Source organism: Polypterus senegalus, chromosome 1 (genome assembly GCF_016835505.1).
Source record: "Polypterus senegalus isolate Bchr_013 chromosome 1, ASM1683550v1, whole genome shotgun sequence".
NCBI lineage: Eukaryota > Metazoa > Chordata > Cladistia > Polypteriformes > Polypteridae > Polypterus > Polypterus senegalus.
Genome location: NC_053154.1, coordinates 18,012,696 through 18,031,923, shown reverse-complemented (window position 1 = coordinate 18,031,923; position 19,228 = coordinate 18,012,696). Strand labels below are relative to the sequence as shown.

Sequence of the window (19,228 nt, the reverse complement as noted above, 5' to 3'; positions counted from 1 at the left end):
GTTGCTAAGCAAGCTTGTAGGCTGAACTGTGGACCGATAAGAGAATGCGTGAAGAATAACTTCTGTTCTGCGTGGTGGGTACCATTTTTTGGACGATACATTTTTAAATGAACGTTTCATTTATGATTACGAGCCTGGTTTCGTAGCCGCTGTGCTCATCGTTGTTTGTACCGAGCGTTCAGAACCTTGGCGTCCGATGGCAACGTGAATTGGTGGCGCTCGCGCCCGCCTAGAAACCAAAAAGACGCATTAAAAGTATAGAAAATATGTCATGTTGCACTGATTTATAAAGGCATATAGCAGGCTGAGAGAGAAAGAGGGGAAAGTGTCATGCCCACTTGCGTCCTGCACCACTTCGGTAGGTGGAAAAATCTTTCTTTACAATTTTTAACCCTATTGGCTGTTGAAATCGGAATATTTAATATTCTCTAATTGCTGCCGTGCCAATAATTACGGACACAGACAGTTTGAAGTTGTGATTCACTGGAGACTGAGAATTTGTTTAATTAGAGTGGACATTGTGATGGACAGGCGTCCCGTACGGGGTTGGTTCATATCTTCTTAATGGGCTGTTGAACCCCGTGGTGCAGTTTTAAGGTTCCCATTGGCTTGCTCCAGCCAGGAGGTCACAACCAGCAGCATTAAACAACCCCGTGTCCGTGCGCTGTATTATTAAATGTATGATCAACGCTTAAATAGCTAAGTCTTTCTCCACTTTAAGCCCATCGTTTATAAGGGGATCCACCAAACACAGCTGTTAGTGCGTTAGCAGTAATCGTGACCCCAAGGCTGTTTGATAAGCATTCTATGATGTTTGTCCAAACTGATGTTGATTTGGTACAACCACAAAACATATGGCCCAGTGAGGCTGGAGCTACCAGGTTGGATGTTCCCCTGAATACAGTTTGGACAGTTTTTAACGAGATAATTATGATTGAGGGAATAGTTTAAGTTCCATTATTGGATGCTTTGTGTGTACAGAGCTAGAGTGTATTCTCTATATGACTGACGTCCTCTCCTTTTCTAAGACAGCAATTGGACAAATCTTTTCCCACTTTACTTTTGGATTTTTGAAGGGAAGATTCTTTGAGATGGTTTAATATATTGTTGAATGGCTGTGTGAATCTTCAAGATTCCCTCTCGATTAGAAGTAGGTGGGAGGTGAGGAAAATTGGGTAGGTTTCTGAAAACAAAATTTGTAATTTGAAAGTAGTGGAAACATTGCAAAGTTTAATTTGAAGTGTAATTGTTCATAAGATGCAAAAAAATTATCTATATTTAATTCTCTAAGTGTTTTAATCCCAAATGTTTTGCAAAGATTAAGTACTGTGTGGGTTTGAGAAGGTTAAAAAAGGTGATTATTGTGTAGAGCAGGGGTATTCAAAGTTGGTCCTGGAGGCCCACTGTGGCTTCAGGGTTTTGTTCCAACCAGATTCATAATCAGTGACAACACCTGACAACACTGATCTCATTTAATTAGCTGGTATTTTGTTTGCTCCTTTCATTGTATCTTAATAATGACAACCACCAGAACAGACAGCTAGGCAAGCAACACTGACTAATAAAATGGTTGCAACTACTTTAGTGTTAGACCAACTAATTAGATAGTAATGAATTAATTAAGCAATTAGAACTCCCGACAAATAATAGAATGAAAATCAAGATAAAAAAAGTGTTAAAAAGAAAAAAAAACATTATTCCCATTATATATATATATATATATATATATATATATATATATATATATTATATCCATCCATCCATCCATTTTCTAACTCGCTGAATCCGAACACAGGGTCACGGGGGTCTGCTGGAGCCAATCCCAGACAACACAGGGCACAAGACAGGAACCAATCCTGGGCAGGGTGCCAACCCACCGCAGGACACACACAAACACACCAAGCACACACTAGGGCCAATTTAGAATTGCCAACCCACCTAACCTGCATGTCTTTGGACTGTGGGAGGAAACCGGAGCGCCTGGAGGAAACCCATGCAGACATGGGGAGGACAAGCAAACTCCACGCATGGAGGACCCAGGAAGCGAACCGAGGTCTCCTAACTGCGAGGCAGCAGCGCTACACACTGGGTCACCGTGCTGCCCAATATATATATATATATATATATTTTATATATACTGCTCAAAAGAATTAAAGGAACACTTTTTAATCAGAGTATAGCATAAAGTCAATGAAACTTATGGCATATTAATCTGGTCAGTTAAGTAGCAGAGGGGTTGTTAATCAGTTTCAGCTGCTGTGGTGTTAATGAAATTAACAACAGATGCACTAGAGGGGCAACAATGAGATGACCCCAAAACAGGAATGGTTTAACAGGTGGAGGCCACTGACATTTTTCCCTCCTCATCTTTTCTGACTGTTTCTTCACTAGTTTTGCATTTGGCTACAGTCAGTGTCACTACTGGTAGCATGAGGTGATACCTGGACCCTACAGAGGTTGCACAGGTAGTCCAACTTCTCCAGGATGGCACATCAATACGTGTCATTGCCAGAAGGTTTGCTGTGTCTCCTGCACAGTCTCAAGGGCATGGAGGAGATTCTAGGAGACAAGCAGTTACTCTAGGAGAGCTGGAGAGGGCCATAGAAGGTCCATAACCCATCAGCAGGACCAGTATCTGCTCCTTTGGGCAGGAGGAACAGGATGAGCACTGCCAGAGCCCTACAAAATGACCTCCAGCAGGCCACTGGTGTGAATGTCTCTGACCAAACAATCAGAAACAGACTTCATGAGGGTTGCCTGAGGGCCCAAATGTCTACTGCCCTGTGCTCACTGCACAGCACCGGGAGCTCAATTGGCATTTGCCATAGAATACCAGAATTGGCAGGTCCACCACTGGCGTCCTGTGCTTTTCACAGATGAGAGCAGGTTCACCCTGAGTATATGTGAAAGGCGTGAAAGGGTCAGGAGAAGCCGTGGAGAATATTATGCTGCCTGTAACATCGTTTAGCATGACTGGTTTGGTGGTGGGTCAGTGATGATCTTGGAGGCATATCCATGGAGCGACTCACAGACCTCTACAGGCTAGACAACGGCATCTTGACTGCCATTAGGTATCAGGATGAAATCCTTGGACCCATTGTCAGACCCTACGCTGGTGCAGTAGGTCCTGGTTTCCTCTAATGCCGAATGCCCGGCCTCATGTGGCAAGAGTATGCAGGCAGTACCTGGAGGATGAAGGAATTGAAACAATTGAATGGCCTTCACGATCCCCTGACTTAAACCCAATAGAACATCTGTGGGACATTATGTTTCGGTCCATTAGGCCGCCAGGTTGCTCCTCAGACTGTACAACAGCTCAGGGATGCCCTCATACAGATCTGGGAGGAAATGCCACAAGACACCATCCGTCGTCTCATTAGGAGCATGCCCGGCGTTGTCAAGCATGCATACAAGCTCGTGGGGCCACACAAGATACTGAAAAGCATTTTGAGTAGCAGAAATTAAGTTTTTGAAAATAAATGTATGATCAACGCTTAAATAGCTAAGTCTTTCTCCACTTTAAGCCCATCGTTTATAAGGGATCCACCAAACACAGCTGTTAGTGCGTTAGCAGTAATCGTGACCCAAGGCTGTTTGATAAGCATTCTATGATGTTTGTCCAAACTGATGTTGATTTGGTACAACCACAAAACATATGGCCCAGTGAGGCTGGAGCTACCAGGTTGGATGTTCCCCTGAATACAGTTTGGACAGTTTTTAACGAGATAATTATGATTGAGGGAATAGTTTAAGTTCCATTATTGGATGCTTTGTGTGTACAGAGCTAGAGTGTATTCTCTATATGACTGACGTCCTCTCCTTTTCTAAGACAGCAATTGGACAAATCTTTTCCCACTTTACTTTTGGATTTTTGAAGGGAAGATTCTTTGAGATGGTTTAATATATTGTTGAATGGCTGTGTGAATCTTCAAGATTCCCTCTCGATTAGAAGTAGGTGGGAGGTGAGGAAAATTGGGTAGGTTTCTGAAAACAAAATTTGTAATTTGAAAGTAGTGGAAACATTGCAAAGTTTAATTTGAAGTGTAATTGTTCATAAGATGCAAAAAAATTATCTATATTTAATTCTCTAAGTGTTTTAATCCCAAATGTTTTGCAAAGATTAAGTACTGTGTGGGTTTGAGAAGGTTAAAAAAGGTGATTATTGTGTAGAGCAGGGGTATTCAAAGTTGGTCCTGGAGGCCCACTGTGGCTTCAGGGTTTTGTTCCAACCAGATTCATAATCAGTGACAACACCTGACAACACTGATCTCATTTAATTAGCTGGTATTTTTGTTTGCTCCTTTCATTGTATCTTAATAATGACAACCACCAGAACAGACAGCTAGGCAAGCAACACTGACTAATAAAATGGTTGCAACTACTTTAGTGTTAGACCAACTAATTAGATAGTAATGAATTAATTAAGCAATTAGAACTCCCGACAAATAATAGAATGAAAATCAAGATAAAAAAGTGTTAAAAAGAAAAAAAAACATTATTCCCATTATATATATATATATATATATATATATATATATATATATATATTATATCCATCCATCCATCCATTTTCTAACTCGCTGAATCGAACACAGGGTCACGGGGTCTGCTGGAGCCAATCCCAGACAACACAGGGCACAAGACAGGAACCAATCCTGGGCAGGGTGCCAACCCCCAGGACACACACAAACACACCAAGCACACACTAGGGCCAATTTAGAATTGCCACCACCTAACCTGCATGTCTTTGGACTGTGGGAGAAACGAGGCGCCTGGAGGAAACCCATGCAGACATGGGAGGACAAGCAAACTCCACGCATGGAGGACCCAGGAGCGAACCGAGGTCTCTAACTGCGAGGCAGCAGCTACACACTGGGTCACCGTGCTGCCCAATATATATATATATATATATTATTTTATATATATATATATATATATTTTATATATATATTTTATATATATATATATATATATATATATTTTATATATATATATTTTATATATATATATATATATATATATATATATATTTTATATATATATATATATTTGTGGCACGGTGACCCAGTGTGTAGGCTGTGCCTTGCAGTTAGAGACCTCGGTCCTCTGGTCCTCCTGCGGAGTTTGCTTGTCCTCCCCATGCTGCATGGGTTCTCCAGCTCGTTTCTCCCACAGTCCAAAGACATGCAGGTTAGTGTGTTGTGTGTGTCCTGGGTGGTTGGCACCTGCCAGTTGTTCCTGCCTTGTCCCGTGTTTCGGATGGCTCAGAACCTGGACCCTGGAGTAGGATATAGTGGTTGGATAATAGATGGAGGGATATATATATAATAGATATATAGAATATATATATATATATATATATATATATATATATATATATATATATATATTATATATATATATATATAGATATATATATAGATATATATATATAAGTAGATATATACCAAACTTATTTTCTAATTTCTACATTTTACCAAAACCAGAATCTTGGAAAATAACAGTTCATTAAGCGGTCCAAATTAAACACAGAATCTGGATTGACAAACTGCAGCCACAGTGGGCCAGGACCCCTGCCATAGAGTGCTAAAGGGGGAGGGGAGTTTGCCCCATTGAGTCCTGAAATGTTGGAGCAGAAGATTGAAGAGACTGAGTACAAGGTCTTTCAAACTACTGTTTAGTTCTGCTCTGCACTGTTAGTAGTGCTCTACACCAGGGTCATAGTTGTCCTGGGCCATGCTGTGACTGCAGGTTTTTATCCACCAGTTTCATTTTAACTGGATTCCTGGTATAGTGAACTGTAATTGCAGATTTGTGTTGGAAAATGTAGAAATTGAACCAAGTTTGGTAAAAAGTATTTAAATGTACCAATCAGTTTCATGGGAATAATGTATTTTTCTTTAACAACTATTTCATCTTGATTTTCATCTAGATTGCAGGTGTTCTAATTGTAATTAGTTTGCTAATGGTGGGTGGAAACCTATGGTATAGTATGGTGGTGAACATTGATGCTTCTCCGACTAAGCTGAAACTTGAGCATCTATTCAGGTATGGTGCTGGCGTTGCTCTCAGATGTAACATAGGGTGCTCATACAAGGGACAAATGCCACAAGAAAGGGCAAAATATAAGAATGACAAGGAAATAGCATTAGCATAGCAAAATGGAAAATATCAATGTCTAAAATTTAGTAAAATTAGTTTTTGTAAAAATGTAGCTAGCCAATATAAATTGCCCTAATTAATTGAGGGTCTGTCAGTATTGTCCTGATAGAAAATGTTGACAAAAACTAATCCTTTGTTCCTAGGCATTGCCTGTCAGATTATAGTTTCCAACATATAAAGATTAAGTATCTAAGGTTTTTTAACAGTTCGTTAACTTTTGAGCATTTATTTTAAATTATTTTTATTATAATTATTATATAATAATATTATTTTATAAATGGATTTTTATATATATATATATATATATATATATATATATATATATATATATATATATATATATATATATAGATATATATATAGATATATATATATATAGATATAGATATATAACCAAACTTATTTTTCTAATTTCTACATTTTACCCAAAACACAGAATCTTGAAAATAACAGTTCACTTAATTAGCCCAGGAGTCCAAATTAAACACAGAATCTGATTGGAACAAAAACCTGCAGCCACAGTGGGCCCCCAGGACCCCTGCTCTAGAGTGCTAAAAGGGGAGGTGAGGGGAGTTTGCTCCCCATTGGAGTCTACGAAATGTTGGAGAGCAGAAGATTGAAGAGCTGAGTACAAGGTCTTTCAAAAACTACTGTTTAGTTCTGCTCTGCACTGTTTAGTAGTGCTCTACACCAGGGGTTCTCAGTGTCGGTCCTGGGGGCCCACTGTGACTGCAGGTTTTTTATCCAACCAGTTTCAATTTTTAACTGGATTCCTGGGCTAATTAAGTGAACTGTTATTTGCCAGATTCTGTGTTGTGGGAAAAATGTAGAAATTAGAAAACCAAGTTTGGTAAAAAAATATATTAAAATGTACCAATCAGTTGTATGGGAATAATGTATTTTTTTTTCTTATTAACAATATTTTCATCTTGATTTTCATTCTATTTTTTGCAGGTGTTCTAATTGTTTAATTAATTATTTTCTAATTAGTGGGTCTAATGCTGAAGTAGTTGCAGCCGTTCTTGATTCAGTGTTGTTTGCCTGGCTGTCTGCTCTGCTGGTTGTCATTATTAAGATACAATAAAGGGATCAAACTGCACAGAGAAAGGGCAAAATATAATGAAATCAACAAAAGGGAAATTAAGCATTTACATCTATAGCAAAAATGGAAAAATATTCTTAAATGTCTTATAAATGTAAAACATGCTGCGGCGATTTCTTAATGTAGAATAAGAGAAGAGAAAAAAAATGCCAGCTAATTAATTGAGGTCAATGTTGTCAGGTGTTGTCACTGATTAGGAATCTGGTTGGAACAAAAACCTGAAGCCACAGTGGACCTCCAGGACCGAAGTTGAGAACCCCTGGTTTAGAGAATCAACAGATAAAAGCTTGTCTGCCTTGAAGTGTACCCAGCATTGGTTCCACCTTCTGAGTGATTGGTGAACAACTGGATTATTCATAAATTGATGATAATTAGTATTTATGGGGGTACAAAGCAGGAGATTTAATCAAGTACAGGAAGATTTTTTTTTTCCATTGCCGACCAGGCTGGTGTAAAATCGTCAATTTGTGGTAAATTCCAGGTCTTTATACTTTGTATATTTGCCATCCAGTAATAAAATTTGAAGTTAGGTAGTGCCATGACTAACTGATTTTAATAGCCAATACCACACTTAGACTTATTTTGTTTAACTGGAAGAATCCCAACTCACTTGCTATAAGTCAGGAGGTAACTGATATTCTATACTGTTTGAAATAGGAAAAAAAAAATCAAATTCTTGCTTAGATGATATGTTCAAAACATTTTTAAAATATGGCAGATGTAATTAATAAATGTTAGATTATGTATCGGGGGAAAGAACATTTTCCTTTTTTTTCTAATTATTTTTTTTACTAATGCTCTTGGCTCTCCTCTCTTTCGGTCAGGTGGGGTTGAATTCTGTTTTGTTGCCTTTCATTTTTTTTCCTGATTTCATTTTTACCTTTCCAATGTTATTTTTTTTTCTAGTTTGACTGAAATAGTTTGTTGCATGGCATAAGTTCAACTTGATTTTATGCAATGTTATTTTTTTAGAAATAAAATGTATATATAAAAATAAAAAAGAGCTAAGTATCGCACCAGCCTGTGGGCATCTGAATTCAGCCATGTAAGGAATAAAGACTCATCCATTCATTATGCCAACCTGCTTATAACACTGCAGCAGGCTTATCAAACTCGGTTCCTGGAGGTCCACAGTGGCTGCAGATTTATGTACCAGCCACTGTTGTAATTAGTAACTAATTACTGAAGCTAAATTATCAAAATTCTTTTTGCCATAATTATGACCGACTTGATTTATGTGCTTAGCTAATGTGGCTCGAACAGTCCTGGAGGCCCACCATTTTCATGTGAAACAGTTTCCTATTTAGCTGTTGCTAAAACCTGTTATTTATTTGTGCAGGTTAATAGTATTCTCATCGTGCCACACCAGTCCTTTCCAAAACTGATTTTGTTTGCTGTGAGATCACCGTCCAGATATTTTGAGGCTCAGTATTTTTCAGACTTTATTTTTATTTTTTTTTACTTTTTAGATATTTTATTGAGACACAGATGATTTGTTATGAGACTTGTTGAGAAAAGCTGTATGCAAAATAAAGACGGGCTGATTGTATTAATGGAATACATGGACAAAATCCTGAAAAGAACCTAATAAACTCCTTAATAAAATCCATTCATTCTCAACATGCTTGACCAATTCAGTTCCAAAAAAATGTTTCAATTGGATTACCATGTACAACTGTAGCCATCAATGTACATTTTTATGCAGAACTAAAAATGGACAGTCCACATGGGAGAACACCAGTCGGCTTCCCAGTGTGTTCGGTGCATCCATTTTCTGAACTCTTCACTGACTAACAAGGAGTCAGAGCCAACCTGGGCAGTAAATACTTAGCAGGACCCTGGATTCCAATCCAGCTGGTACTAACAGTGGCTGTTCTAGTTTTGTCAAATGGACCCAGTATAGTCCATTTCTTACTTACTTACATGCAACACATCATCCCCCTCTGACACCAGGATAAAAAGAACATTTTAAACTGCAGAACTTCATCTTGGAAAAATATCACATAGTCATAAAGAAGGGCTTAAGGTGAGTATCGTCTGCACAGGAGTGAAAATGGATGTTATGTTTTCTAATAATAGTTCCTAATGGAAGCATATAACATTAAAACAGTAAAGTCCGAGTACTGAACCTTGTGGGACACCATATTTAACTTCTCAATATGAAGGCAGAATGCTCTCATCACGTTTCTGTATGCATTGAAATTAATTTGATAAATATGAGCCAAACCATACAAGTAAAGTACCCGAGAGCCCCATGCAATTTTAATGTACAGTATACTACTATAGAGCAGTGCTTCCCAAACTCGGTCCTAGGGACCCGTTGTGGCTGCGGGTTTTTGTTCCAACCAGATTCATAATTGGTGACAACACCTGATAGCAATGATTGTATGGATTGATTCTGAACGCGACTGAGAGAATGAAAAGTGAATTAAAAAAAGCTAACCTTTACAAGGATCATAAATTGCACCGGCTGTTACAGACTGAAATCAAATGTATGCTTTTATTCTAAAACAATAAGATTAAGAGCAGTTTACTTCTCAAAACAGAGTGGCGCAGGATCAAACTTGTGACCTTTTGATTCCCAAGCGGGAACTGATTCTATTGAACCACGGAGGCAGTTACAATAAACTGCTGTCAATGTCGCATGTTAAGGCGGCTTTTTGTTTCTGCAGTTTTTGAATAGAAGCGCAATTGTGTTATTCTTGTGAAAATGTTTCTTTGCTATTTGGACTTCAAGCTTCATACATTATATAGTTTATGCCTACATTTTGTCATCTACTACTAGAATATAAAAAACGTTTCTGTTTTAACAATGTGTTGACACAGATTACTGTAGAAACGGAACAGACATGAAATGCGTGTGTTCCAAACAACGATCTATTATTTCCACTCTAAAACTCCACTTCATTCCCAGATACTCAATCAAGGCATGAGCTGAGAGAAGTTCGTGCATGTTCTAAGTCAGTGGGGGGATGTAATAGCCGGCTGCTCCAAGCTTCTCTTTATCAGCACATTTAGAAGACAAAGGACGCTGGCGGAGAGGTGTGAAGGGATTTAAGAAGCAGTTTAAGGTGGGACGGAATTACGAGTTTTTTCGTAGGCTCTGGTAATTCTAGTGTTAATTAGCTGGTATTTGTTTTCTGTTGTTCTACATTTAGAAAAGGACAGCAGCATGATTTTATAAGGCATCATAAGACATTTAGAAATATTTCTGTTTTTTCTATAGATTTAAATGCTTAACTCTCTTTTGTTGATTTCATTATATTTTGCCCTATCTCTATGCAGTTCCCCTCGTTGTGCATTATTAATGAAAATTAAAAACGAGTAGAGCAGACACCCAGGCAAACAACACTGAATAGTCAAAGGCTGCAACTACTTTAGCGTCAGACCCACTAATTAGTAAATAATGGATTAATGAAACAATTGTAAAAGTAGAATGAAAATCAAGATCAAAATATTATTAAAAAGAAAAAAAATACATTATTCTCACATAACTGCTTGGTACATTTACTTTTTTTTTTTTAACCAAAGTTAGTTTTCTAATTTCTATATTGTTCCCCAAACACTTCACTTAATTAGCCCAGGAGTCCAATTAAAACAGAAGCTTGTTGGAACAAAAACCGGCAGCCAAAACACATTCGTTCCCCAGGATGGAGTTTGGGAAACACTGATAATAGAGTGGTCAATGGTGTTGATGGTAGCGCTTAAATCTAACAACATAATTTCTTTCAGTAGAGGATATTAGAATATTGTGTATAATATTAAAGATGCTAAGATTTGCACTGGATGTGACGAAGATGGATAGGATTAGAAATGAGGACATTAGACGGTCAGCTCAAGTTGGATGGTTGGGAGACAAAGTCAGAGAGGCAAGATAGCGTTGGTTTGGACATGTGCAGAGCAGAGATGCTGGGTATATTGGGAGAAGGGTGCTAAGGATAGAGCTGCCAGGTAAGAGGAGAAGAGGAAGGCCTAAGAGAAGGTTTATGGATGTGGTGAGAGAGGACATGCAGGTGATGGGTGTGACAGAACAAGATGACGAGGACAGAAAGATATGAAAGAAGATGATCTGCTGTGGCAACTGCTAATGAGAACAGCCAAAAGAAGAAGTAGTAGTGTACAGTACACATGAGTGCCATTACTGTGACCTGTGTGAAAGCCAGACTGGAATTTCTCAAATAAATTGTGATGTGTAAGGTGAGACTGAAGTTGCATGATGACTCCTTTTTCAAGTATTTTAGAAGGGAAAAATACATTTTAAATAGGTCTGTACTTGTTAAGAATATGTGAGACTAGTCTGATTTTTTAATGCATCCGGCACGGTGCCAGTCAGTAATGAACTATTGATAACTAGCCAAAGCCCGCCGCAACAAACATAGGTGTAAGAATAGGAATGCTAAACGGTGAGAAAGGAATTCAGTATAACAAAGGCTTAGGAAACCACCGTCACAGTAAACAAAAATAGCAAGGAGCGAAACCAATGCCAATGGTCGAGAGAGTACCTTCCTGTAGCAGGCTACGGAAAACATAGACATATATAGATAGACGCCGCATTCACTGTGTTGCCCAGTCGACACGATAAGTCAGCGCGTCCGCCATATTGCGAGTGGTAAAAGTGCCATTTAAACTAATACAGGTAGACGTGGAAACCAGGTTTTCAGATGAAAAAACAATAACGTTTTAAACAGTATGGTTTACATACAACAGATTTTGGTGAATGGTTTACATGCAATTATTTATATCCATTTATACACTAAATGCATGCGTATCCCATGGTCTTAGAGTTGGTGGGCGTGGCTCTCTGTCTTGCTTGCTCTTAGTTAGAGTTGGCGGGCGGGGCTCTGTGAGTTGGCGATCGTGGCTCTCTGTCTTGCATGCGGTGTAAAGTCAACGTGGCTCAGAGGTGCATGTGGACTTTTGCACAGATGAAAGCGACTGAGGCTGTGTTTGGTGAGTTGTTGTGTGCCTCGAGAGCGACGTTGGACTCGGGAGAAAGGTTACAGTTGGCGTGCGTGGCTCTGTCGTGCGTATCCCATGAGGCGGTAGGAGGGTTAGAGTTGGTGGGCGGGGCTCTGTCGAGCGTATCCCATGGTCTTAGAGTTGGCGGGCGGGGCTCTGTCTTGCTTGCGCTCAGTGTCTTGCGTGCCCTTAGTGAATTATATATATAGATGCTAAGAATGTTCTCCCTAAGTAATTGTGGCTGTTCTCTATTTCTTACTCATTTTTCCAAAGACATTCTGTCAGGATTATTGGTAGATGTAATCTGGCCTACTAATAAACTAAGGATGACACCAAGTAGATTGTTGCATATACTCCTAATTGAATCAAATGCATTGAAAATATTTAGTTTTTATTTGATTTACTTTTCTTAGATGCTTCCAGCAGTGCATCTTATTATCATAATCATAACTATCATTTTTGTTCTGCTTTTCCTGGTAAGATACATAAGAGCAACATGCTGTGCTGATGTCAACTAAAATAGTTTAAAATGAAAAATGTATTTGTATGACAGCTTCAGAAGCCTTGTTCTGAATTTCAACCCAATAATCCTCTATAATGTCTGCAATCCCCACATCGGTTATTCAATGGGTATCCCAAAGCTTTTAAGTTTGATGTATTTGCATCTGCACGTTTGCCCTAATGTTTGTGCACTTTGAGATGGGCTGTCATTCTCTGGCCATATACAGTGCCCTCCATAATGTTTAGGACAAAGACACATTTTTCCTTGACTTACTCATCTGCTCCACTGTTTAAAATTACAAATAAAACACTTCAGACATGAATAAAGTGTACATTGCAGCCTTTCATTTCAGGGGTTTTGCATACATTTTGGTCACAGCTTGTAGAAATGACAATACTTCTTCTAAATGGTCTCCCTATTTCAGGGCACCATAATGTTTAAGACATAGCAATGGCATGTATATTAAAACCATTATGTTTAGGTGCTGAGGATCTTTTTATTTGATCCCCTATCGAGCCTCTAATGCAGCCATCTTCAGGAACTTGTCCCCCTCAGTTTTCTCTTCAGCATATGGAAGGCCTGCTCGTTTGGATTGACTGGGTGACTGGTTTGGCCTTTCAAGAATCTTCCAATTTTTACCTCTGAAAAACTCTTGTGTTGCCTCAGCAGTATGTTTGGATCATTATCTTCTTGTAGGATTAAGTGCCGTGCAGTGAGTTTGAATGCGTTTACTAGAACTTGAGCAGATCAGATGTTTCTGTACACCTCAGAATTCATTGTGCCATCAGCAGTTCCATCATCCGTGAAGACAAGTGTGCCAGAACCTGTGGCAGCCATACATGCTCAAGCCATAAGACCCCCAGCACCATGTTTAACAGATGAGGAGTTCTGCTTGGATAGTTCCTATTCATTTTCACACTTTGTTCTTGACAAGAGTTGATTCTACAATAAAATAAAATAACAATAAAAAGAGAAATAAGCTCGGAGGTCAACCATCAGCCTAAAAGCGGATAGTAGACGTCATGTAGTATATAATACGCTACTGCGGCTGTTCGTTTGTCTGTACAGGATTTTAAATCACCTGTAGCTCGCAAACCGTTTGACCTATTAACCTGAAATTTGGGACACATATGTCAGGGTGATGATTGATCTCCAAGGTTATTCCTCTTTTTATTTTTATTATATTTTTTTGCAGAATCAACTCTCAGCAGCGGCCGTGCAGCGCTTGCATACGGGCACCTTCGCCGTCACTTCCCCTACCTCTTCATTTCTTAAATCATTCTTGAGGCAGATTGAAGACTTAAGTGCCAGTTTAAGTGAAAAATAAAAGAAAATGTACCAAGTAATTGCAACACAAACACTGACTTAATCAGTTTTAATGCGAAAAGATGCCGACGAAAGAAGAGAAGAAGCGGGCCGCTTGGTTGGAGAAAAGAAGAGCTGCTCAGGAAGCAGCAAGCGAATCAACCCCTGAGCAAATAAATAGTAAGAGAGAGAAAGAGGATGAAAACTAGGAATGCTCAAGTCAAGTTTATTCACTACACGTTATCGTGCAGTGCACCGTTACTGGTAATAATAATAGTAATTCTATACATTTATATAGCGCTTTACTCACTACTCAAAGTGCTCAAACTCCTCACAGGGAGGACTTGTGAAGATACGGGTCAGCTCCTTGCTCGCTCTTCAATAACAGGAGCACCTTGAACCTGACACTGTCAATAACGTAACCGGATGAGCTGAGCTGATGAGGAAAGAACACACCAAACACGGGGATGGTGAAAAGTGCTTGTGCTTTTATTAAAAAAATCAAATGAAAAGAAGTGTTCAAAAAAGTGCAGTGTCCCAAACAGTCAATAAATAAATAATTTATAAAATTAGTGAACAGTGGTGGTTAAAATAAATAAATAAATAAATCAGTTAAAAATGAGGTTACGATTCACACGAGTCCTCTTTAAAATGCTCAGTCCCCGGTGCTTCCCTATTATAAAGTGACGCCTCTCTGGCTTATCCTTCTAGGGCCTTACAGCACAGATAGACGTCTACCGACAGGTGTAGACACCCATCAATCTTGGCCCATGTCCCCGCCACCTGATCCACGGCGTTCCACATGGAGACACCAGACCGTGCTTCCCCGATACACCACTGCCATTCCAGGCTTCACACGGTGAAAGCGCGCCATCCTCCACTTCTGCCAGTCACAGGCTCCACCCGGCGAGAGGATTCTTCTGAGTGTAACGATCAATCCTGATCCTGGCTGCTCAAAAGGAGTGATCCTTGTGCCCCCTTCTGAGCGCTGGCCACGTGCTACCTCCTGGAGCACCATATCCCGTCCGCCATCTTCCACACTGTGCACCGGCTCTCTACTGCTCCTGCCTCTTTCTTTGTCCTTTAAACTCCCTCTCTCTTCTTTGTTCCTTTCTGTTTCTCTCCTTTCTCACACTTGCGCTTCCCTTTTAAACTGGGGACATGGCACACCTGTGGTAATGAGCAGCTCCTGGCGTCAGTTAGGGTCACGGATGATCCTACACTAAGTGCAGGGCTGTCCACTCCAGTATTGCACACGGGAACCACTCGCCACACTGCCACACTTCCCCTACGTGAAGGTGCGAATGCTGCGATTATTTATTAAAATGCCAACCAGCCGCGGAACTCGCTTTACCGCAGGACCCAAGACACAAATCCATGATCTCCTTATTGCAATTAGCAGAAACCATGACGGCTTCAAAAAAAAGTTTATGGATGACATATTGGGACATCTTCGCCTTTAGCTAAGAATGTAAGCTTAATAAACTAAATTCCTTCTCGTAATAGTTGTTCTCAAGAAAAAATAATAAAGCAAGTTGCACCTGAGAGCAATTAAAGAAATCTGCTATGCAGTCATGGTCTTAATTTAATAACCATGTCGTGTAAAACAATAAAACATGGCTGGCTTCCATATTACAAAGTGCAGTCATTTGATTAAATGTTCTGGCATATTCTGTCACAGCCACGTTTATATTCATGGACTGCAGCTCTTCTAAATCAAACGTGGCAGGAACCATATTTTTGGGGCAAGCATTGGTCTAAGTTTAAACTTTGAATGTTGGCCTGTGATTTAGAAATCTTTGAACCCTCTTAAAGTAGGAAAAACTATTGAATATTATTGGTTTGAAAATGCATGGAAGACAAAAACTTTAAAGCATGAAAATGCAGGTGTTCAGACAAGACAGGGCAAGCACCTGGCAAGAAATGAATTTTGTTTAGAATTCCACCAATTGATAAACGTTTCCACAGTCTTTGTGTTGTTATTTTAGAAAGGGTTTCAAGAGCTATTTAAAATTATGCTCTCCTCTTCTTCTTCTGGCTGCTCCCGTTAGGGGTTTCCACACCAGATCATCTTTTTCCATATCTTTCTGTCCTCTGCATCTTGTTTTGTTACACCCATCACCTTCATGTCCTCTCTCACCATATCCATAAACCTTCTCTTATGCCTTCCTCTTTTCCTCTTACCTGGCAGCTCTATCCTTAGCATCCTTCTCACAATATACCCAGCATCTCTTCTCTGCACATGTCCATACCAACGCAATCTCGCCTCTCTGACTTTGTCTCCAAACCGTCCAACCTGAGCAGACCCTCTAATGTCCTCATTTCTAATCGTATCCATCCTCATCACACCCAGTACACATCTTAGCATCTTTAACTCTGCCACCTCCAGCTCTGTCTCCTGCTTTCTGGTCAGTGCCACCGTCTCCAGCCCATGTAACATAGCTGATTTCACTACCGTCCTGTAGACCTTCCCTTTCACTCTTGCTATCACAAATCACTCCTGACACTCTTCTCTACCCATTCCACCCTGCCCGCACTCCCTTCTTCACTTCTCTTCCACAATCCCCATTACTCTGTACTGTTGACCTCAAGTATTTAAACTCATCCACCTTCGCCAACTCTACTCCCCTCATCCTCACCATTCCAATGACCTTCCAATGATTTGTTCCTACTGACCTTCATTCCTCTCCTCTCTAGAGCAGATCTCCACCTCTCCAGGGTCTCCTCAACCTGCTTCCTACTATCGCTACAGATCACAATGTCATCAGCAAACATCACAGTCCACGGGGACTCCTGTCTAATCTCATCTGTCAACTTGTTCATCACCACTGCAGATAAGAAAGGGCTCAGAGCCAATCCCTGATGTAATCCCACCTCCACCTTTAATGCATCTGTCATTCCTACCACAGACCTCACCATGGTCACACTTCCCTCGTAAATATCCTGTACCACTCTTACATACTTCTCTGCCACTCCCGACTTCTTCACACAATACCACAGCTCCTCTCGAGGCACCCTGTCTAGGATATTATTTTATGTTGAAATTTGTTTAAATTTATTCATTTAGCCAACACTCACTGTTCAAGGTGTATTGCATATCATATGTGCACTTAACTGGCGTTTCAATATTCATATTTCTGGAGAATTGGCGGCCTCAAGGTCACATATAGAATAAACAGTAGGACATAAGGTGACTTGGTGACACTTAATCATGCCAACTGCAGCCTTCAGGTGACTGGTACAAATCAAGACACCATGTGGAGTTTCCATGGTCCTTCTGTGTGCTTCCAGGTACCCCAATTTTCTTTATCTATCCTAAAAATACTTGTATTTGAATTGATGGTGAATTTATGTTGGTTGTTATGAATGAATGCGTCTTGTGATAGACTGGCACTGAGTCTGGTTGGTTCTTGCCACTGATGCAGGAATTGCCTTTCAAATCCGATTAAATGTGATTCATTGATGTAAGTGGATGAATAGTTGGATTGTAAATAGCAAGGCAGCAATCTTGGTGTAATGATGCAAATGTAGGTCAATTTATGCATCAAGAGCATCATTATAAGACAATTAACTGTTCATCCACACTGGTGGTGTTGATTGAACCTGCACCCTTATATACTGAGCTTCTTTATGGTGACTATCTTAAGGTTGTTATCATTTATAAGACAACTTTTACTTAGTTCTATGACTGCAGCACTACTTGGCTTAATAACTAATTAAGGTTCAGACAATGTGTCAATGGGAAAGGGAAAGAAAAGTAAAATAAAAGAATAAAAGAGAGTGGAGTACATGTATTGGAAACTGGTATAGGAAAAATGTTTCTGTATAAGATAGCAAGGACCGAAAAAAAAGAAAAATAATAAAAATAAGATCTGGGAATGATCTGTGTAATTAAGAATTGAAATAGAAATATCCTGCAAAATGAGAAGGCTATTAAGAGTAGATAAAGGTTGTACTATGAGCAACTGCAATATACTGAGAATAATAGGAGTAACTTGAAGTACTCTGAAGGGTAGAAGTCCCAGTGATGGAAACACAAAGATTGGACATTAAGAAGGAAAAATGTAAGATGGGAACAGGAAAACCAATTTGACCCAGTGATGGTCAGGGTTAGCTCCATGTTGCGTCCGGGAGCCTCTTGAATCTAGATTGCTGGATTGTTGGTAGTCATGTACTGAGATGAGCCAGGCAGATGAGGACACACAAACACACACACATACATTCAGCCAGGGGGCTGGTGCAAACAAATGCTTACGGCTTTTATTGAAAATCCATCAAAAACAAAATATTGCCCAAAACAAAGTGCAGTGCAACCAAATCTTCTCCAATAAATATCAATAAATAATCCAATTACAACGAATAGAGTCCATCTGGAGATTAAATAAATCCTTTAAAAATGAGGTTAAAATCCCTTGGCAGGAAGCTGTGAAAGAGCCCTAGAGTGTCTGTTTAAAACTGACGTCTAACTGGTTTACCCTATTCGGGTCTTGAAGCATGGAGAGATGAGATGTCTACCAACAGGTCCCAATAACCTTCTGATCTGCTCATGTCCCTGCCACAAATCCCATGGCATTCCATAGGGTGCCACTAAGCCTCTACTCCTTCGGACTCCCATTGCCATTCCCAGCCTTTTGAGTTGGAGTCCCTCCAGAATAATCTTGTTGCTTCTGCTCCCATGCTCAGCGGGAATGACCCTCAACCTCCTCGAACGTCGGCCACATTCCCATCTCCTGGGGCTCACATTTCTGTCAGCTTGCTTCCTCCTATTGCACTGCCACTCTCGCTCCTGTCCTTCTCTCCATCCATTAACCTCTGCTGTCTTTCATTTTTGCTCCTTCATTCTAACCTTCTCCATCCAGTGCAGGCGCCTTTATCCTACCTGTTTATCTGGGTGTAGGTGTGAGATGCCGTGCCACCCGAGGCACAATTGAGATACCCGACCGATCCATCCACCTGCACACATGTATGCGGTGCAATAGTCCAAGATTCTGAGCCTGAACACTAGCTGGGACACGATAGTTTAATTCAGATTCTCCCAACACTACAGACCACTCATCATAGACCCTCGAAGGTGCAGACTGAAATTAGAATATTAGAGCAGATTTGATGAAAACAGGCCATTCAGCCCATTAACATCAAGTCAAGTTTTGAAGGTCCCCAAATAACTACAGACCAGTGGCACTTACATCTCACAACAT

The 19,228-nt window shown here is 39.9% G+C and overlaps 1 protein-coding gene across 2 annotated transcripts in view; it reads left to right on the top strand.

The window, feature by feature from the left end:
* The window catches only part of lrrc56 (leucine rich repeat containing 56), a 130,899-nt gene continuing 111,671 nt past the window's right edge, over positions 1-19,228 (top strand). Inside the window, exon 1 of one of the 2 annotated variants that reach the window (XM_039744395.1) lies at positions 1-74. The gene's annotated coding sequence lies outside the window, so the exon portion shown is untranslated. Of the gene's footprint in view, positions 75-223; positions 359-19,228 lie in introns of those variants that run through there. The other variant, XM_039744405.1, reaches the window with a different exon arrangement.